The following is a 23,466-nucleotide window of genomic DNA, read 5'->3' on the forward strand; positions in this document are numbered from 1 at the left end:
GCAGCCAGCAGTGATCACTCACGGAGTGAAGGTTGCACGCTGCTTCCCGATTGTAGTGAGGATGGAGGTTCCCCAGCCCCAAGTGATGAGCTGGTGAATCTCATCCTTCCTCACTACAATCGTCACTACTACTACACTAGTGATGATTGTAGTGAGGATGGAGGTTCCCCAGCCCCAAGTGATGAGCTGGTGAATCTCATCCTTCCTCACTACAATCGTCACTACTACTACACTAGTGATGATTGTAGTGAGGATGGAGGTTCCCCAGCCCCAAGTGATGAGCTGGTGAATCTCATCCTCACTACAATCGTCACTACTACTACACTAGAAAGAAAGAAGACAGAAGAGCAGGATCGTGGAGGGCTGACAGGGGGTAATAAAGATGGAGTCTCTAATGTGTCTGTGTATTTATTTCTATTAAAGTATTTTTTCTCTGTGTGGTGTCTTTTTTTTAACCCTTTATTGGAGATTCTTAATGGCCGGGTCAAACGTGCCTGACATTAAGAATCTCTGGCTTAATACTTGCTGGTAAAACAAAGCCAGTATTAACTCATGATTACCCAACAAGCCACCCGGCTCCAGGGCTGTTGGAAGACTTGGATACAGCGCCAGATGATGGCGCTTCTATGAGAGCGCCATTTTCTGGGACGGCTGCGGACTGAAATCCGCAGCAGAGGCGCCCACAAACCTCGGGCTAACCTGTGCTGCGGATTCCAATCCCCAGCTGCCTAGTTGTACCCGGCTGGACACAAAAATAGGGCGAAGCCCACGTCATTTGTTTTTTAATTATTTCATGAAATAAGTGAAATAATTAAAAAAAAACGGGCTTCCCTATATTTTTGGTTCCCAGCCGGGTACAAATAGGCAACTGGGGGTTGGAGGCAGCCCGTGGCTGCCAGCTGTACCTGGCTAGCATACAAAAATATGGCGAAGCCCACGTCATTTTTTTGGTGGGCAAAAAAATTCTGCATACAGTCCTGGATGGAGTATGCTGAGCCTTGTAGTTCTGCAGCTGCTTTCTGCTCTTCTCCATACAGACAGACAGCAGCTGCAGAACTACAAGGCTCAGCATACTCCATCCAGGACTGTATGCAGAAGTTTTTTGCCCCCTGAAAAAATTATGTGGGCTTCGCCATATTTTTGTATGCTAGCCAGGTACAGCAGGCAGGTACGGCTGCCCCCAACCCCCAGTTGCCTATTTGTACCCGGCTGGGAACCAAAAATAAAGGGAAGCCCTTTTTTTATTATTTCATGAATTTCATGAAATAATTAGAAAACAAATGACGTAGGCTTCGCCCCATTTTTGTGTCCAGCCAGGTACAACTAGGCAGCTGGGGATTGGAATCCGCAGCACAGGTTGGCCTGAGCTTTCTGGGCCCCACTGCTGCGAATTGCAGTCTGCAGCCGCCTCAGAAAATGGCATTTTCATAGAAGCGCCATATTCTGGCACTGTATCCAACTCTTCCAGCACCTGCCTGCTATACCTGGCTAGCATACAAAAATATGGCGAAGCTTACGTCCTTTTTTTGTAGTTTTTTGGCAAAAAAAATAAAAAATGCTTCCCTGGATTTTCCATTGCCAGTGAAGGTAACACCAAGCAGTGGGGGTTAGCAGCCAGTAGCTGCTTGGATTACCCTTAGCTAGCAATACAAAAAATGCAGCGGGAGCCCATATTTATTTTTTTTAATTATTTATATAAATAACTAAAAATAAAATAGGCTTCCCTGTATTTTGATTGCTAGACATCACAGTGCTGTAAAAATAAATCTTTAAAAAAATGACGTAGCGCTCCGCGGTATTTTTGATTCTCAGCGCAGATAAAGCAGACAGCTATGGGTTGCCACCCCCATCTGCCTGTCGTTACCTTGGTTGGCAATCAAAATACAGGGAAGACCATTAATTTTTTCTATTTAAAAAATAGTTAAAAAAAAAAATGACGTTGGGTCCCCCCATTTTTGATAGCCAGCTAGGGTAAAGCAGACGGCTGTAGCCTGAAAACCACAGCTGGCAGCTTTACCGTGGTTGGGGATCCAATGTGGAGGTCCCCTCAGGCTCTTTTTTATAATTATTTTATAAATAATAATTACACAAAAAAAGTAGGGTCCCCTCCAAATTGGATCACCAGCCAAGGTAAAGCAGACAGCTGTGGTCTGGTATTCTCAGGGTGGGAAGGTCCATAGTTATTGGGCCTTCACAGCCTAAAAATAGCAGGCCGCAGGCACCCCAGACGTGGCGCATCCACTAGATGCGCCAATCCTGGCGCTTCACCCCAGCTCATCCCGTGCCCTGGTGCAGTGGCAAACGGGGTAATAAATCGGGTTGATACTAGCTGTAAAGTCACCTGAGATCAAGCCCAGCAGTTTGTGATGTCATGGCGTCTATTAGATACCCAACATCATAAACTGTCAGTACTAACAAAAACAAAAAATCGACAAAAGAAATTTATTTGAAAAAACAGTCCCCAAAACATTTCCTCTTTCACCAATTTATTGTAAGAAAAAAAAAAAAGGGGGTCCCACGACGACTCTGGACCGTCTAGAATATGGGGGGGAGACACTCAGGGAACGTATCCCCCATTTTCTAGGAGTGCGGACCCTTCATGTGAGGAGTGTGGGTGCAATGAATCTGCACTCAGTCTCCCCGGGTCCACAGCAGCAGAGTCCATGTCGTAATGGTTGCTACCAAAGCTGCAATGCCCTGCTCATGAGGTAAGGGCATGCCTAATCAGGAGAACTACTGTAGAGGAAGCTCTGCTCACTGGTATATAGGTGCTCAGAGGTAATAATAGATAAAATTAGTGAGTAACCTCGGCACTCTAAATCTCCCAGACTAAGGCGGGCTTTGCACGTAGCAACATCGCACGTGCGATGTCGATGGGGTCAAATCGAAAATGACGTACTTCCGCCATCGCATGCGAGATTGAAGTGTGTAAATGCTTTTACATGCGATGAGAGTCTTAAAAATCGTCATCATCGCATGATCGTTGCAGTCTCCGACTTTTCCATAATTGGGATGATGCAATCCTGCGATCGTAGGTTTATCTTTCAAGTCGGTCTCTAAATTGTTGTGTGTATAGTCAATGTTTGTTCAAATGTGATCATGTGTTTTAATTTACTGGTTTGCAACGTTTTTGCCTGGACCTGATTTACTAATCAAAACATGGTTTATTTCCCTGCGACTCAATTGGTTAATGGCTCAGCGTATTACCTTTCTTCATCATGCCTTATAAAAGGCTGTGTATGCGACCCCTTTTTGCTTGCATTCTGTTTTTCGTGTGATATTAGGTGCAATATCAATTTGTGTGAACCTATGTTTGCGGTATTTCCCTGTCACAACTTGAAACATAAAGCCTTGGATGAATAGACTGGTCTTGTTTACGTGAAAGGTATTTTGTTAAATTTTTATTTTGTTTGGTCAAATCCATAATTGTGTATCAAACCTTCATTTTTTTTTTTTTTTTTTCCAGATATAATTGTTTCCTTACGGAGTTTCAAGTTATTATTTGCAATTATGAATCAAGACATAGAATTTGCCATATGTGGTGCTGCGATCGCAGTCGCTGCGTCTACTGCAGTTATTGAATGTAACAGGACCAATCGTAGAAATGCACGTTTTGGGCGCATTTGGGCGAGAGAATGGCTGCTGGAAAGGGACCGATTTTCGCATTTAAATTTATTACGCGAACTTCAAGAGCGACATCCAAATGACTTTCAAAATTACTTGCGAATGTCCGAGAATTCATTCAAGTTCCTTTTGCAGCGTGTGGAGCATCAAATTAGCCGTCAGAATACCGTCATGCGTGCCGCAGTGACCAGTGTTGAACGGCTCAGTGTCACTCTGCGTTTCCTTGCGACGGGACGCACACTGACGGACTTACAATATTCGTCTGCTATTTCATTATCTGCCTTAAGCAGTATCATCCCAGACACTTGCCAAGCCATAATTGATAATCTCAGTGATTTTATGGCTTTCCCTAAAAATGAAAGTGAATGGTTGCAGCTAGCCTCACAATTTCAACTGCAGTGGCATTTCCCTAACTGTGGTGGTGCAATTGATGGGAAGCACATCAGGATAACCCAACCCCACCACAGTGGTTCTTTTTACCATAATTACAAAGGTTTTTTTAGCATTATTTTACTGGCTGTCGCAAACGCAGATTATGATTTTGTCATGGTAGATGTTGGTCTGAATGGGCGTATCTCCGATGGTGGGGCCTTAGAACAGACTGAATTTGGTAGACGACTATTAAGATCGCAGCTGCGATTACCGAATAATTCCCAGACCATCAATAATCATAATTTTGTATTTGTGGGTGACGAGGCGTTTCCGCTGAGAAAAAAATTTACTACGACCTTATCCACAAAATACCTTAAATGCACAACGTACTGTCTTTAATTACCGCCTTTCACGTGCTAGACGCGTTGTGGAAAGTGCGTTTGGCATTCTAGCAAGCCGGTTTCGAATTTTTCATACTCCAATCAATTTAAAAATCGAAACCATCGATAAAGTAGTACTGGCATGCTGTGTTCTGCACAATTTTTTGAGGAAAAGGGAGGGCCGACACTATATTCCTGTTGGCTATGTGGACACAGTTAACGACGTCACTGGCGAAGTAATTCCAGGATCATGGCGAGAACATGATCCACATTTGCCGCCGATAAATCCACCTGTTGTAATTGGTCGCATTTCGGATGAAAATATTTTAAACAGAGACAAGTATTGTGATTTATTTAATGGAACTGGTGCATTTGGTTTGCATGTGTTACCCTAATGTTTCAATAATGTTTTTTCGAAACAAAAAACATCATCAAATGTAATTTGTGATTAAATATACAAAGTGCTTAGCATTATGTTACTACATTCTTCACAATTGGGATTGTGCTAAAGTAGGTTATTTTTTAAGTTTATTATGTCAAAATCTACAAATGTGGAATCTATTCAATATTATGTTCCTAACAATTGTAATAAAAATTATCCGTCCCACCACAAAAAAATAATGGCTTATTTTCACGCCCATAATTATTACGAGTTTATTAAATGTCAGCTTGTTGGTAAAATCATAATTCTGACTTTTCATCTTCTTCCTTAAACATTTGGTTTGAATTAAATGATTTTAATAAATGTTTTGAACAAAATACATGTAGGCTTAGCGAAATGTGTACACATGACGAAAACACATGTCAGATCTTCAGACCTACAGACAGATAGCCGATAAACTTTGTTTACAATATCTTCATTACAACAGAAAGTGAAACTACATTCAGACAGTATGTGATGCCGAATCCTTTGCAAATTGATAACAGAGCAACCATGCCACGTTCTGCAGTGTGGGGAGAGAATGAGGTGAAATACCTCATAGAACAAATGGATACAAGGGGCTACGAAGGGACAGCTGATGTCAAGATTACCTATAAAAGAAGGAGACATATCTTAAAAAAAATACGACATGGCCTGAGGAGGAAATTTGATGTGCACCGAACATCTATACAAATCAGACGGAAGTGGGCCGACCTCAAATATAGATGTGTTTCTAGAGTCCAGGCCGTGAGGACAGAATTAATGAATGCAGTTGGTATGTTTTTTTTTCCAAGATTTTAAATGTATGAGATATATTAGCATTAATCCGGTCCCATATTTTGAATGTATGTAATGTTTTTTTTCATATTATTATTTCATTGCTTAGCAGATAACAATCCAATAAATGTGGACATGGCTGAAAATGATGATGAGACTCTGATGAACCCGGATGTACTGATCAACCAAAATGGTTCGCCAGCAGTGGATAGTTTGGTTTCAGAATCAGACGCAAGTATGTATTTGTTTATTTGTTAGGTTTTTTTTTTTTTTTAATTATTTTTTTTTTGTTGTTTTATTTTACAGATGTGGGTTTTGGATCTGGTTGGGCAATAAGTCCTTCCAATTCTGATCATGGAAGTTATGAAACTGTGCAAATTGGTAATTATGAGTTTATATATTTGTTTTTGGATATTAAAAATTAAAACATTATACATTAATTTTTTTTTTTTTTTTTTAACATGATTTTATTCCCAACAATGCAGACAGAAACCATGTTCAAGACATTTTTGACTGTGCTCGGGAGATTCATGTGGCCTCGGGGAAGTTGTTAGAACTTTTGCAGAGTCATATGCCTATATAATGTTTTGACAATGCATTATTGTGTATTTAAATGTTGTTTTATTTTTTTTACAATTTTCAATAAAAAAAAAAACAAAACCAGCAAAATGTAAAATAAATATTTTGTCTGTGTAACTGATAAAAATATCATTATATGTTTTTCTTTTTTTTTTTTTTAATAAAAAAAAATATTTATGGGAAAATAATGTTATGATGACTAAATAACATGGCGAAAATGTTTAAAAAATAAAAATGTTAAACAAAAATTAGGTGTTTTGCAGCTTTATAATGCTTCGGTTGTACATTAGATTTCAACAGAAAACACATTTTAAAGTTAAAAAAATAAGGACCAAATACACATTAATAAATCATTATATTTTTTTAATTTTTACTTTACTACTAAGAATGATTTTTTAAACACAAAATAGGTTTGTCACATTAAAAAAAAAAACAAAAAACAAATGTCATTATATATTTTTATGAATTTATGTGATTTCATGTCATCACATTACAATACAAACTCATACACAGTAAACTTTCATTAGCTTACTAAGCTAACTGGAACAGAAATGTTTAGTTATATCAAACTATTATCGGGTCTTTGTATGGGCTTTTTTACCACACCCTTTTTTAAAGGGGTGATGGCGAGCTGATTTTTGTCTCAAATGACGGACAATGGGTATAATTTCATTTTCATTAAACTCATTGTCAGTCATTTCGGCAGATTTATCAAGTGGCACTTCTTGATTATTTGTGCCTGAAATAGGGGAAACTGTGACATCAAAGATTTTGTGGTCTAATTTAGACAATGTTCCAGAGATTGCGGCATTCAATACCGACAAAATCCATTTTTCGGCAAGTAAACCCGATTCATGGTCAATTTGTTTCATCTTTTCATTGACTAAATAAGCAATTCCGCAAATAGGGGAAGTGTTGTTCCTTTCAAGTAATGTTTTCGCTATTGAAACAAGTTGTGCAACACCAGTCATTGGATCTGGTGTTGTTTGTCTTGGATAAATTCTTCTAGGCAAAGCAGGTGAGGGACGAGCTTCTGGATCTTCTACAGCGTTGGATGTCGATGGTGTATTCGTAGGAATCGCATCCACGCCAGATTGAGTGTCTGATGGACCTTCATGAGTGCTTTGATCTTGGCTTTCTTGCGAATTCTGTTGATTTTTATTAAAAAAAAGAAAAACAAAATTATATATTGAAAAGCAAAATTTTTTTTTGTTTTTTTTGGGATATGATTTTTTAACATCAAATACATTTGCTTAAAAATGAAAAATAGTGCATTTGTAAACACATATTTGATATTGACTATCATTTTGCCTTCTAAATTGTGACTATAATTTAACCAAAAACAAAAAATAAAATAAAAAATTTTGACCAAAACATAAAAAAAAAAAACATGAATTGACATGTGGCATTAAACATCATTACCCAGAACAAAAATTCAAAAAAATAAAAAAAAACATACCGCCTCAACAGCTGAATCAAGATTATCCACTTGCTGTTCTTTTTCAAGTGGTGGAATTAATGTGGTTGATGCTCTGGGAAGCTCATGGTCCCTAGTGAAGAGTAGTAGATCATAATACCACAATTTAGGCGTATAAATATCTTCGGAACCACAACCAGATTTTTGGGATTCAGCAACTTTATTTAGCTCTTTTTTAAATACCGTTCGAAGTGCTTGAAGTTTTTTTCGCACAATAAGCTCTGATGCCTTGTGTGGCTCGTGATGGGTATTGTACACTTCAATGAGTTTTTTATACGCAGCTTTTTTCATGAATTTGTTACTGTATTCGTGGGATTTAACTTGCCAGAGACATGGATGTGCCCTGTATTCCTCTATGAATGCTCTGATGAACTCTTCATTAGAGCCAGACATTTTTTCTGTTTGTGTTTAGTCTATGATTTAGAAAGAAAGAAAGAAAAAAAAATGACTAGCCATTATAAACTATTTATACATGAATTAACAATCACTTTAAGCATGAATACATCAGATTTGAACTTGATAAGTTAAAGACAATAACATCATATTTGTAGGTATTAGCAAAAATATTACAAAGTACAAGATTATACTAACAAAACAAGCAAAAAACTTACCACACGTGTTAACGCACAAACAAAGGCAACACCAAGTGCTGAGCAGAACGTCGCACCTTAAATAAGACACGAACACCAATCCAAAGAAAGGAGCCAAGATGCACGATAAGTATTCTTGAAAACAAGGACTGAATTTGTATGCGGCAGGAAAAAACGGAATGTATGAGATACAAGTGACAGAGACAAACATTAAAAAGTAAGCCACAGCAGGGAATAAAAAACAAAACAAAAGGAAAAATAGACTAATGACATGTTGAAGGACAAATCACAATGGTAATCGCACAACAATCTGAACAATCTGGTATGGTTGTTTAAAACGCTCAGTAAGTTGACGGGTGTAAATTCAAATGAACAATTACGGAAGGACCGAAGGATATCGCACCTGCGAGGGGGCGTGCCGAATCGCATCTGCATCGCACCAACATTGTTAGCAAGATCGCAACGTGCAAAGCCCGCCTAAGTCAGTAAGTCCCAATGGATAGTAATGCAAAATCACTCTTTATTGGTCCGTATTAAGAACATTTTTTTTTTCATAAGCATATATGTTTTTGTCCAAAACAAGTTACAATTGACGTTTCGGCCTGAGCCTTCGTCAGATTGGACTTATCTGCATGTAATCATGAAAAATGACAATAATCAGTATCACATAAGAGTGAGAGAACAATAACATAAACTCGAACAATGTAGAGGTACAATTGGCATGCAGCAAAAAAATTGCAACACAGCAAGAAATGAAACACATGATACAAATGTCATAATACAGTACAAGGACAATATAGTAATGACAAATATGGGGTCAGAGTAGACTTAGACAGCTCTGGTACGAAAGAGATGTCAATCATAAAGTAACATGTGCAGTAGGTGTAGAGCTACAGTATGCATGGCAGAGCTAATGGGTAGACCGACCATAGAAAAAGAACGGAGAAAAAGTGGAGAATAAGTGGAGAATAAGTGGAGAATAAGTGGAGAATAAGTGGAGAAAAAGTGGAGAAACAGTGGAGAAAAAATGGAGAAAAAATGGAGAAAAAAATGGAGAAAAAAATGGAGAATAAGTGGAGAATAAGTGGAGAATAAGTGGAGAAAAAGTGGAGAAAAAGTGGAGAAAAAGTGGAGAAAAAGTGGAGAAAAAAATGGAGAAAAAGTGGAGAAAAAAATGGAGAAAAAGTGGAGAATAAGTGGAGAATAAGTGGAGAATAAGTGGAGAATAAGTGGAGAATAAGTGGAGAAAAAAATGGAGAAAAAGTGGAGAAAAAGTGGAGAAAAAGTGGAGAAAAAGTGGAGAAAAAGTGGAGAAAAAAATGGAGAAAAAGTGGAGAATAAGTGGAGAAAAAGTGGAGAAAAAGTGGAGAAAAAGTGGAGAAAAAGTGGAGAAAAAGTGGAGAAAAAAATGGAGAAAAAGTGGAGAAAAAGTGGAGAATAAATGGAGAAAAAGTGGAGAAAAAGTGGAGAAAAAGTGGAGAAAAAGTGGAGAAAAAGTGGAGAAAAAGTGGAGAAAAAGTGGAGAAAAAGTGGAGAATAAATGGAGAATAAGTGGAGAAAAAGTGGAGAAAAAGTGGAGAAAAAAATGGAGAAAAAGTGGAGAAAAAGTGGAGAAAAAGTGGAGAAAAAGTGGAGAAAAAGTGGAGAAAAAAGTGGAGAATAAGTGGAGAATAAGTGGAGAATAAATGGAGAATAAGTGGAGAAAAAGTGGAGAAAAAGTGGAGAATAAGTGGAGAAAAAGTGGAGAAAAAGTGGAGAAAAAGTGGAGAAAAAGTGGAGAAAAAGTGGAGAAAAAAATGGAGAAAAAGTGGAGAAAAAGTGGAGAATAAATGGAGAAAAAGTAGAGAAAAAAGTGGAGAATAAGTGGAGAATAAGTGGAGAAAAAATGGAGAAAAAGTGGAGAATAAATGGAGAAAAAGTGGAGAAAAAAATGGAGAAAAAGTGGAGAAAAAAATGGAGAAAAAGTGGAGAAAAAGTGGAGAATAAATGGAGAAAAAGTGGAGAAAAAGTGGAGAAAAAGTGGAGAAAAAGTGGAGAAAAAGTGGAGAAAAAGTGGAGAAAAAAATGGAGAAAAAGTGGAGAAAAAGTGGAGAATAAGTGGAGAAAAAGTGGAGAATAAGTGGAGAAAAAGTGGAGAAAAAGTGGAGAAAAAGTGGAGAAAAAGTGGAGAAAAAGTGGAGAAAAAATGGAGAAAAAGTAGAGCACCCTTTGGTGCCTTTCATGTGGCACTAAGGGGTGCTTAGCTTTGTATTTAGCCAAAAAAATTTTAAAAAAAAATGACGTAGGGTTCCCCCTAGTTTTGTAGCCAGCTAGGGTAAAGCAGACGGCTGCAGCCTGCAGACCACAGCTGGCAACCTCACCTTGGCTGGTAATCCAAAACTGAGGGCACCCCACGCTGTTATTTTAAATTAAATAAATAATTTAAAAAAAAAAAAACACGTAGGGGTCCCCCAAAATTGGAGCACCAGCCAAGGTAAAGCAGACAGCTGGGGCCTGATATTCTCAGACTAGGGAGGTCCATGGTTATTGGACTCTCCCAAGCCTAAAAATAGCAGGCCGCAGCCGCCCCAGAAGTGGCGCATCCATTAGATGCGCCAATCCTGGTGCTTCGCCCCAGTTCATCCCGCGCCCTGGTGCGGTGGCAAACGGGGTAATATATGGGGTTAATACCAGATGTGTAATGTCACCTGGCATCAAGCCCTGGGGTTGGTGAGGTCAGGCGTCTATCAGATACCCGACATCACCAACCCAGTCAGTAATAAAAAAAAATAGACGACAAACACATTTTTATTTGAAAAAACACTCCCCAAAACATTCCCTCTTTAACCAATTTATTAGAAAGAAAAACAAATCCAGGTCTGGTGTAATCCAAGGGGTTGCCATGACGATCCACACTGTCCCAGTCAATGAAGAGCAGGATGTTCCCCATTGGCTGGGAGAGCAGTGCAGTGACCTGAGCTAACATCAATGGGTCAGCCCAGGTCACTGCAGGGCATGACAAGTGCTGGTGTCAGCGAGGTACATTACCTGCGCTGATCTCCAGCACACTGACAGCCCCTGTCACTGAGGTCAATGACCGGCGCCTTCACATCAAGTATCGCGAGAGGTCCGTGACGTCACCGCCAGTGTCAGTCTCGGGTCGGAAGCGATAGGTGATGTGACAAGCGGCGGCCATGGAGGACAGTGACAGCGCTGAGGTCGGGATGGCGGGACTTCATCACCGCAGGTAAGCCGAGCGGGGGGGGGGGGGTGCGTGTGTGAGAGTGTGTGTGTGTGTGCGTGTGTGTATATGTATGTGTACATGCCGCGGGCAGGAGGGGGCGGAGCGAGCTGAGCGGGAAGTGTGGGCTTCCTGCACGTAACTAAGATAAACATCGGGTTACTAACCAAAGCGCTTTGGTTGGATACCCGATGTTTATCTTGGTTACCAGCTTGTGGCAGGCTGCCAGCGATGGCTCCTGCACACTGTAGCTGTAAAAAGCCCTGCTTTTTGCTGCTAGAACCGTTCTCGATCGTATCTAGAACTATCGAGCTTTTGCAAAAAGCTCGAGTTCTAGTTCGATCTCGAACAGCCCCAAAAATCACTCGAGCTTAGAACTGGAGAACCTCGAACCGCGAACCGCGCTCAACTCTAGTGGGGAGCTACAGTTCATTGAGGGAACCAAGAATACTAACATGTACTGTGACATACAGAAGCAGAGCATTATCTCCTCCCTTCGGAAACTGAGCCACAACTCCAAACACACCTCCAAAATAACTACTGCCTTGTTAAAGACACCTACAGGTAGGATGAAACCAATCTGCCTCATGTTCAAGAGATTTACCACATTCACTTGATTTTCTTTTCCTTACTTTAAAGGGAATCTGTCAGTGGAATTTCATATTCTAAACTATTTATATGAGCATGTAGCCCTTTCAAAGACAAGTCCAACAATACCTTCAAATAGCCAATCTGTTCTACCGTTACTGAGAAATCAGCATTTGAACTGTTTTAGATCTAAAAGCCCTTTGTCACTCTCTCTCTATTCCTCGCTCTATGCCTCCTCCTGCTTGACTGAAATTCTTGTGCTTGAAGTCACACAGCATAGAGGCTGATGTTTTTCTTGAGAAAGAGTGTGCCGCACGTTGGGAGCATCCCTGGGGTTCCTGGTATGTACTAAAAACTTTGAGGCCACTGTTGGTGTTGTTTAGTATTTACTAACTATCTTATCCTGAGTTTTGTTATGCGCTGTGTATTTGTGGCGCTCCGGAGGCTCTGGTCACCACAGGGTACTGCATCCCAATTAGGGTGCAGTATCTATCTCAGGTAAAGAAGAGGTTAATCACCGATGTTCCACATTCACACACTACACACAGCTTAGGAGCCTTCACACAGAGTGGGTTGGCTCAGGGTAAGCAGGGGGGTGGCCATAAGAACATGGACTTCCCGGTCACTGAAGCCAGCCATCTGGGGGCCGGGTGCCACTTGGGGTAGAAATAGGCACCACACACGCACATCAAAAACAGACCCACAAGGACCATAGTTCTGGCAAGACATCTCTGGACAACTTGGACTTTGTTGGACCCAGGGGCTTGGAGCGGGAGCTCAGCCAGGGTACCTAACTGCGGAGGGGGACACCCTAGAAATAGGACTCTCACACTTTCTCTCTCAAAACACCGGTGGTGACCCCTTACCGGATCTGGGATTGACCGGAGCCCATCACAGCAGTAACCAGTGTGACCGGGCTGGCAGCTGAAGTTGTGAGTAAACTACACCCTGAACCCGCAGAGACTGTATTGGCTCATCCTTACCGGCACCGCCACCCAGCGCTTAGGTGCCAATGGTCATTATAACCCTCATCATCCACCCGGGGTCCACTCCGCCTGTGGGGAGTGACACCATCTCGGCTGCCATAACACCTGCCCCGGCGAGGAACCCGGCAACGGCGGCTACTCCCTGGCCGCATACCACAGGTGGCGTCACGACAAACGTTTCCCAATACTCCACTTCCCCCACCATTTACTGTATACCTCGGGGCAAAGGAACCGGGAAAGGCCACCCCGTGACAACCCCTGACCCAACCCGAAACGGCCCAGCGACAAGTAGGTTAACCACCTGCCCCGTGAAGCGCTACATATACTCTACCACTACATAGTTTCTATGTGTATCCGTGTGTGAACATCTCATTTTGATATCTTGCACTTTGCACTTTTTTGATCCACTAGTTTCACCTTAGGATATAGTTCACATAAAACAATCACACTGCAGACACTTTATTGTTTACATAGTCCTCTTAAACAATGGTACATGGTTAATGTGAGGTAACTTTATGGTACAATCATGCCTATTCATAACGCTATTTAAATTTTTATTTTTTCATCTATTTATTTATATTTATACTAATAATGAAAGTAGATTTAATCCTCACTTGTATGAAATTGTTGTTACACCAGTTGTTTATAGGGATTATATTAACAATTTATTTATACTCAGGTGTTTCATACCAACAAATATAATCTATGTCTATGGAACTAACCCAGGGAAATCTTTTTCACTTGTATACTCCCTCCAAACTTATGACCATTACTATATGTCATTTTATTCTCTTTTTTAATCTAAAATAAATATTTTTGTGAATCTAATTATTTATCCAGCGCATTTTTTGGTTGGTTTAAACAGCATAGAAGCTGTCAAGCAGGAAGAGGCAGCATTAGGAGGTGAATAGAGTTTGAGAGACAGAGGCTTTAACCCCTTTACGACCTTGGACATACCTATACGTCCAAGGTCGCATCTGTCTCTTTAATGCGGGCTCATGTGGAGAGAATGCATTATTGCCTGCACATATTTGCTGATATGATAAGCAGACATGTGCAGCTAACAGGCACAGGTGGATTGGAGATCCACCCACACCTGTTAACTAGTTAAATCTCGCTGTCTGCGTTTAACAGCACAATCTAACGCTCTATGGTGGGGATCGCACTGTTCCTCGCCACCATCGGCGGCCCCATAAATGCGACCACGGGATGCAAGATGGCAGAGGGACAGCTGATGATCCCTGTTGCTGTAATGACATGCTTTCTGTGAATGACTGCAGAGCGATGGAGAATAGTATTGTTGCTGTTCAAAGGGATGCTGAAGCATCGCTCCGTACAGCAGAAACAATCGCATAGTGCAGGCTTCAAGTCACGTAAAGTGACTAGTAAAATCAATAAAAAGTAAAAAAATATAAAAAAACCCAAAAACTCAAAGTTTAACTCACACTCCCTTTTGCCCCATTGTAAATAAAATAATAATGATAATTTAAATTATATATATATATATATATATATATATATATATATATATTATATATATTTGGTATTGCCTTGTTCAGAAATGTCTTTTCTATTAAAATATAAAATAAAATAATCTAATCAGTATAGGGGTTAGAGGGGTTAAATCTACAAATTGTTTTTCAGCCTCATTTTCGTATTTATTCAACACTAATTTTTCAGTGATGGAGGAAGAGATTAGGTATTGCTGGACTTGTCTTTGAGAGAGCAACATGTACATTGATAGTTTGAGGGGTGAAATCCTGATGACATATGCCCTCTAAAAAGGAATCAGAATAGAACAATCAGTCTAATCTTGTATTGAGTAATTCTGCAGTAATAGTCAAAACAGTGTTATAAATCTTTACCCATGCTGATTTATGGCATAAATCTCATTACCACTTTGAGAACTAAAATTTGGGGAATCATATTGTATTGCATACAAAAATCAAATAACCGAGATATAACACAGCGTCCAATTGGGAGGACGGCACCCCACCAGGATCTAATATTAAACTTCCTCTCAATTGCTGCATGCATATACCAGACGTGCAAGTAACGTTCTGTCACATTATATTTATTCTGGAACCTGAAAAATTATTTGATTTTACCGTAACACGTAATATGTGCAAAAAGAGACTAATCCCTTGAATACCCAGAAAAAGAGGAAAAAGTCCCGGAAATATTGAATGTGAGGAGTGATCCCAGAACACCAAGAATTTTCTTAAGTTCGACCAAAATTTTATGAGCCAAAGTGTGTAAAAGTAATTTCTTAATTTTTTTTTTTTTTTTATAAAAACTGATTGCTAAATATGAAAAATTGTGTTGTATAAATGTTACTCAAAAGCAATAGGATAGGACCCAAGAAACTTGTAATTATGATTAAACCAAAAATTACATTTCCAGTGGCATTACATTGAATTTTTGTGCAGTTTATTCGCAAACTTGAAAAGATTCAGTAATCATTGACTGTTTAATGGTAAGAGTAACAATAATTGTACAGTAGAGATATACAGGAGTACGAAGAATTGTGTTATATTTCATGCTGTTTTCATGAGTATAATAAAATTACAGTCTTTTTTTGGCTAAGCCTGTATCGATAAAAACTAGATTTCTTTTTTGCTTTTTTTAAATTAATTTTAAGGCAATGTGGATAACCAAGTATGTGTGATTTATTTTCTTCTAGCCATGTAATAAAATGTATTTTATATATAATAAAAAAAAACACGTTCTTTTTGCTTTCCTCTACAAATGTTATATACCGTATTTTTCGCTTTATAAGACGCACTTTTGTTCCCCCAAATTTTGGGGGAAAGTAGGGGGTGCGTTTTATAAACCAAATATACGGGGGGGGGTGTACATATACATATATATATATATATATATATATATATATATATATATATATATATATATACACATACATACTGCAGGGTCCGCTCTGGAGCCATGCTGGGGGCAGGTGATAGCTGCGAGCGGCAGCGTTTGATCTTCTGCTCCCGCTCATATACAGTTAGGTCCAGAAATATTTGGACAGTGACACAATTTTCGCGAGTTGGGCTCTGCATGCCACCACATTGGATTTGAAATGAAACCTCTACAACAGAATTCAAGTGCAGATTGTAACGTTTAATTTGAAGGTTTGAACAAAAATATCTGATAGAAATTGTAGGAATTGTACACATTTCTTTACAAACACTCCACATTTTAGGAGGTCAAAAGTAATTGGACAAATAAACCAAACCGAAAAAAAAAATTTTTATTTTCAATATTTTGTTGCGAATCCTTTGGAGGCAATCACTGCCTTAAGTCTGGAACCCATGGACATCACCAAACGCTGGGTTTCCTCCTTCTTAATGCTTTGCCAGGCCTTTACAGCCGCAGCCTTCAGGTCTTGCTTGTTTGTGGGTCTTTCCGTCTTATGTCTGGATTTGAGCAAGTGAAATGCATGCTCAATTGGGTTAAGATCTGGTGATTGACTTGGCCATTGCAGAATGTTCCACTTTTTTGCACTCATGAACTCCTGGGTAGCTTTGGCTGTATGCTTGGGGTCATTGTCCATCTGTACAATGAAGCGCCGTCCGATCAACTTTGCGGCATTTGGCTGAATCTGGGCTGAAAGTATATCCCGGTACACTTCAGAATTCATCCGGCTACTCTTGTCTGCTGTTATGTCATCAATAAACACAAGTGACCCAGTGCCATTGAAAGCCATGCATGCCCATGCCATCACGTTGCCTCCACCATGTTTTACAGAGGATGTGGTGTGCCTTGGATCATGTGCCGTTCCCTTTCTTCTCCAAACTTTTTTCTTCCCATCATTCTGGTACAGGTTGATCTTTGTCTCATCTGTCCATAGAATACTTTTCCAGAACTGAGCTGGCTTCATGAGGTGTTTTTCAGCAAATTTAACTCTGGCCTGTCTATTTTTGGAATTGATGAATGGTTTGCATCTAGATGTGAACCCTTTGTATTTACTTTCATGGAGTCTTCTCTTTACTGTTGACTTAGAGACAGATACACCTACTTCACTGAGAGTGTTCTGGACTTCAGTTGATGTTGTGAACGGGTTCTTCTTCACCAAAGAAAGTATGCGGGGATCATCCACCACTGTTGTCATCCGTGAACGCCCAGGCCTTTTTGAGTTCCCAAGCTCACCAGTCAATTCCTTTTTTCTCAGAATGTACCCGACTGTTGATTTTGCTACTCCAAGCATGTCTGCTATCTCTCTGATGGATTTTTTCTTTTTTTTCAGCCTCAGGATGTTCTGCTTCACCTCAATTGAGAGTTCCTTAGACCGCATGTTGTCTGGTCACAGCAACAGCTTCCAAATGCAAAACCACACACCTGTAATCAACCCCAGACCTTTTAACTACTTCATTGATTACAGGTTAACGAGGGAGACGCCTTCAGAGTTAATTGCAGCCCTTAGAGTCCCTTGTCCAATTACTTTTGGTCCCTTGAAAAAGAGGAGGCTATGCATTACAGAGCTATGATTCCTAAACCCTTTCTCCGATTTGGATGTGAAAACTCTCATATTGCAGCTGGGAGTGAGCACTTTCAGCCCATATTATATATATAATTGTATTTCTGAACATGTTTTTGTAAACAGCTGAAATAACAAAACTTGTGTCACTGTCCAAATATTTCTGGACCTAACTGTAATATGCACAGCCGCTGTCCATCAGCAGCGTGGTGCTGAAACTGCATCACGCTGAGGGGCTGGGGCAGCGGGGAATATTATATCTGCCTGCACCCTCCTTTGTTCGCACATGATCCCCCCTGTGTTAGATATGGCCCCCCCGTGCTGCTGCCCATAGTAAAATAAAAAAAGCTTTACTTACCTCCAGCGCTGATCTCCCAGTGTCCTGCTGCTGCAGTCTGTGATAAGGCATGCAGAGATGATATCACTCTGCCCTGCTGATCACATGGCAGCAAGAACTAGGAAGTAGAGGAAGCCGGAGCTCAACTGCGAGGAGGGACAGCGCTGAGAAGGTAAGGAAAGAGTGTTTTATTTTATTATGGGCAGCAGCATGGGGGCATATCTAACACAGGGGAGATGTGCCATCTATAGTGGCCATGGGCAGCACACATGGGGGCATATCTAACACAGGGGAGATGTGCCATCTATAGGGGCCATGGGCAGCACACATGGGGGCCATATCAAACACAGGGGAGATGTGCCATCTATAGTGGCCATGGGCAGCACACATGGGGGCCATATCTAACACAGGGGAGGTGTGCCATCTATAGGGGCCATGGGCAGCACACATGGGGGCCATATCAAACACAGGGGAGGTGTACCATCTATAGGGGCCATGGGCAGCACAGGGGGACGTATTCAATATAAGGGGGCCATATCCAGATTAAGGGGGGCTAATTTTAGGAGGATGGGGGGCTATGAGGGACATATACCCTATATGATTTGTTAGACGGACACTGGCATTATAAGATGGACCCCATTTAACATTAAAAAAAAAATTCTCTTTTCCTTCACCAAATTTGGGCGTGCGTCTTATAATCAGGTGCGTCTTTAAATACCGTATTTTTCGCTTTATATTTATACAATTTGACACCAAGAGGTCACAAAAGATGCCTAGGGAACATATATATACCGTATTTTTCGGACCAAAAGATGCACCGGACCATAAGACACACCCTGGTTTTAGAGGAGGAAAATAGAAAAATAACATTTTAAGCAAAAAATGTGGTCATGACATACTGTTATGGGGCGAGGATCTGCTGCTGACACTGTTATGGGGGTAATGTCCCAAAATTCTCTACTAAGGTACCCCATCCTGGTAATGATCCTCCTGCCTTGTATATGATCCCCATCCTTGTATATATGTCCCTCATCCTGGTATAGCCCCTATCCTGCTATATACCCCAATGATGATAAATACCAGCATCCTTCTATATACCCGCATCCTGCTATATATCCCCATCCTGATAAATACCCCATCCTGCTCATATAACCCCATCCTGCTCATATACTCCCATCCAGCTCATATACCCCCATCCTGCTCATATACCCCCATCCTGCCCATATACCCCCATCCTGCTCATATACCCCCATCCTGCTCATATACCCCCATCCTGCTCATAATATATAATACATGATACATAATATCATATGGCCTGCATCCTGTGGCACAGCAAAAAAATAAATGTTTATACTCACCTTTCCTCACTCCCTACAGCATAGATCATTTTCCTCGCTGTGTCTGCAGCAGCGCCACTGACCTGTGTGGAGCAGTCACTGTTTCCCTGTAGCATCGCGATGTCCTCCTGTCTGCCGACCCGCTGATGTGTGTGGAGACTAGTGGTGCGCACAGAGATTACATCATCGCTGTGCTCACTGCTCTGTACACAGATCAGCTGGCCAGCAGACAGGAGGACATATTGATGCTGCAGGGAACGGTGAGTATACCCTACTTATTCATTTCCCCCCCGCGCTGATGATGATGCACGGGGGGGGGGCAGTGAATATAGCCGTACATGATCTCTCCAGGCTGTAGTTGCCAGGGATGATCACGTGGGCCGGCTGTTTACCATGTGTGCACCCCCCCGCCCATCATCCCGCCCACCTGCTTCAGTACTGAGAGATGATGGGCGGGAGGATGCACGCATATGAAATGAGCGGGCCCACGTGGTCACGGCAGGCGCTGCTACAGCCTGCTCGTGCCGCCGATGACCTGCTCCACCTCAGCACCCTCATTCCCCGCAGCTCTACATTCAGACTATAAGACGCACCCCCCACTTTCCCCCAACATTTGGGAGGAAAAAAATGTGTCTTATAGTCCGAAAAATACGGTATGTATATACAAACATATATATATATATATTGCTCTGGCAAAAATTAAGAGACCACTTCAAAATTTTCAGTTTTTCAGATTTTTCTATTCAGAAATAGAAATTGTATTCTGATTTTTTTTACAATATACTTGTAATGCTGTCTTTCATAGCAGCTTCAGCTACAGCAGAAAACCCCCTTCTGTGCTACATGACACTGGTAAAGCTGATCTGCGCTTGCGAAGTCCCAACATCTCTTAAGTCAGGCAGGTGCCTAGCTATCATGTGACCTCCAGAAGCATCGGTGGTGCCAATGTTTCTGTTCACCACACAGCACTGACTGAGAGCTATAAAGTAGACAAATAAAAGACAGGGGTTCAGAAGCTTTCTTGTCTCCTCTCCCGGGGTCCACAGCTGTATCTGAAAGATGGAGACGACAAGTTTCTACAAGATTGTAGTTTTAACCATGCACCATAATTTTATATCACATTAGTTATATCTGTATCTACATATCTATCTATATACATTATGGCTATGTGCGTACGTAGCGTCTGTCCATGCAGAAATTTCTGCAGCGATTTGAACAGCACACGTGCGCTTCAAATCGCTGCAGAAAGAGTCCGTAGTGAAAAAAAAAAGCTGATTCCATGCGCTCTGAGTGCAGCCCCTCCCATAGACAGAGTGGGGACTGCAGGCAGAGCGCAGGAAAGAAGTGACATGTCACTTCTTAGAACGCGCGCTTCGGGCAGCAGACGAAGCACTGCGCTCTAAAACGCCACGTGCACAAGTCTCCTGCATAATCTTCATAGATTGTGCTGGGGACACAGGATGCATGCAGTTACGCTGCGGTGCAGATCATAGCGTAACTGCATGCAAATACGCAATGTGCGCACATAGCCTTATACTGTACATAGAGATACTTAGGAACATTATGGTAGCCCTTTCTCTAGATAGAATTGGATATTGCTGCTCAGTCAAGATTGGCCATAAATGTTCAAGATAGGACTACCTGTTTAAGTGAAATGTACTAATGTAATAATTAATTTGCATCAATTAAGTTCCTGCTCCCCTCTAAGAGTCCCAAAGGGAATCTCACTCCATGATGGACTGCTCATACATTTGTGGCGCCCCTGAATATATCAGGGTGCCACAGGGTACTGCAATCCTCACCCAGGGTGCAGGGCCTACCCCCATGGTTCTAGGTTTCTAAGAAACCGGTGTCACTATCATCAGCACAAATCCTAATCACACCTCACATGACCTGTCAGACACACCAGTGGGTTGGTTAAGCTGGAATAGGGCCACCAACCTAGGGGTCAGGCAGACTGGTGGGAGGGAAGAGTGGAGTGAAAGCCCTCAAAGAGTGAGGAGCTGGGGAGTAGTAGCTCCCGGGGAGCTAGACCGAGGTTGGGTCGCAGATGGTGGTCCGGGACCAGAGGAGTCGGGGACCAGTGGCAGTGACATTGGAAGGGTGCGACAGACATAGTCAAGGAGGACTGTCAGCATCAGAAACCCAAAAGAACTGACCGGTACCAAGCCCAAAAGGGTACAGGAACCTAGGTCAGGAGCCGGTTCAACGTCCAGATAATTAACCTGGGAAAGAGAGTCTCTTTATGAACTTCCCTAAGAGCTCAGAGATTGAAGGCAACAACACACTGCGGGGGATAGGGCTTTCCAATAAAGTGGCCCACTAAAATCCCAAGTACCAGCCATCAAGAGCACAGCTACACTAAAAATATAGTGAGAGGGGCCCCAACAGCTTCAAGTCAAGTGACCACAACAGAGAACTAACTTGTGCACGTGTATCGCCCCGCGGGCTCGGCTGCGACCGCCGAGCCGCTCGGATCAGTGCTCGTACGGTGGGTGGCTCGAGCTCCTCACGGACCCGAGGGTCACGTTGCTCTGCAAGGGGGGGTTGGCGCTACACGCAGGGACTTCGGCGGGGAGTTCTACGGCCGGGGGCCGCAGTGGTTTGGAAGGGATATAAGTTTGTGACGCCACCCACGGATTGTGGTGAATGGATGGACACCACCGCTACCGTTAACTAGGCCTCCTGGGTACGGTGTTGCGCAGCTTGCTGTTGACCCCTACGTGGGTAGGGGAGTGATGGTCCCGGGGGCCTGAGGGAGGTACTTAGGCGTGGGAGCGGGTGCGTACTGGATGCTGGTGCGGTGCGCGGCCCGAAGGCACTGGTGTACTCACTATTACACAATACACTGGAGTCTTTGGTAAACCAAACGGGGTGATGAACGGGGCCCACAGCCGGCTGCAGCTTCTCCCTTATCAGGTTGGTGGTTTCCGCCTTTCTCCTGCACCTCTTTGTGTGAATGTTTGACTCCTATGCCTAAGCAACGGTAGTCCGCTCCCCGGCTTGCTGGGTGTCGGAAGAGTCCTGTTTGCCCGCAGGGTGGCTTTACCCTGTATGGTTGCGCTGTTGTCTTCTAACGGGTCTTGTGTGGGGAAAGGTCCTTAAGTCCAGTCCTCCATCAGTTGATTTGACTCGGCCCTGTCGGTTTGGGGGCTTCGTACTGGGTCTGAGTACCCCTTCTGGTGCTCCGGTTTCCAATCGGTTCCCTGGTTTGGTACCGGTGGGCCACCGCCCGACCCCGGCCCCTACGGTTCTACCGGCTGTAATCCCAGCTCCTGCAGGTGGCCACCACCGTCTGCCTCCTTGCCTGAGGTGACTGGGCTCCAACCCAGCCACCTAAGTAGACTATTGGCAGGCCTGGTCACAGGTCTGCCCTTGAACTCAACCTCTCTCCTCCACTGTCAAGACTACTCTCTAGAACTAGTGTCCTTTTTTCCCGCCTCCAGGCCTGTGAACTCCTCGGTGGGTGGAGCCAGGCACCTGGCTCCACCCCCCTGGTGTGGACATCAAACCTGGAGGGTGGTGACAAGAATTTTTAAGTTTGGCTGCTGTCACCTTTTTAGGGAGGGGGTGTGTGCACATGGGACTACCTGGGACGACTTGACTAGTCCAGGGCGTCACACACGGAGGCGGCTCCGGATTATCAACTGACACTGGTGGGAGCGGACACCTGGATGGGCTCCCCCTTAGTGACTGTGATGTACAGAGTCTTTGGTTTATCCTCACTGTGAGAGTGTCTGCTTTATAATCCTCATCCAGCACCATGACTACCCGCAGTGAGTACTCTGGTTCCCCTGCACCCTGCGCTCCCAAATATCCCACCAAAACACCAGAGGCCGAGGCCTTTCCTACCTGCGGAGGGACTGGCACCTTGCTGCTCCACACCATCTGCCCCGATACTCCTTTCAGCAGCGGCGGTACTCCCATTACCGCAACCCGCAGGTGGTGTCACAAACTTCTCCCCTGTAAATAATCCCCTTTCAAGGATCGGAGTGTTTGCTGAGACCCGGGCCCAACCCCTCGAGCCATGACCACCCCGGATCCGAGCACCCCGGTCTGCGCCGGGGCAGCACACATTCACCTTCACCCAGTGAAGACTGCAAGATAGTCTAATGATTGTCAGACACTGAGTGAGAAATACATTCAATTAATGGCAAATATGCTAAATATTTTCCCACTTTACTATATATGAATATAGTCATCTCCTTCTACTCTTTAGTGTGCTGCAGATATGACACCATGTTTTATGTGAAAAATTTGCTTTAACTTACAATACAAGTGTTATAACCGGTCAA

At 42.5% G+C, this 23,466-nt stretch overlaps 1 protein-coding gene across 1 annotated transcript in view; it reads right to left on the reverse strand.

The window, feature by feature from the left end:
- LOC142243222 (dynein axonemal heavy chain 5-like) overlaps nucleotides 1-23,466 on the reverse strand; it is a 638,472-nt gene that overhangs the window by 193,185 nt on the left and 421,821 nt on the right. The window lies entirely within an intron of this gene.

The sequence above is a fragment of the Anomaloglossus baeobatrachus genome, chromosome 6 (genome assembly GCF_048569485.1).
Source record: "Anomaloglossus baeobatrachus isolate aAnoBae1 chromosome 6, aAnoBae1.hap1, whole genome shotgun sequence".
In the NCBI taxonomy this organism is placed as follows: Eukaryota; Metazoa; Chordata; class Amphibia; order Anura; family Aromobatidae; genus Anomaloglossus; species Anomaloglossus baeobatrachus.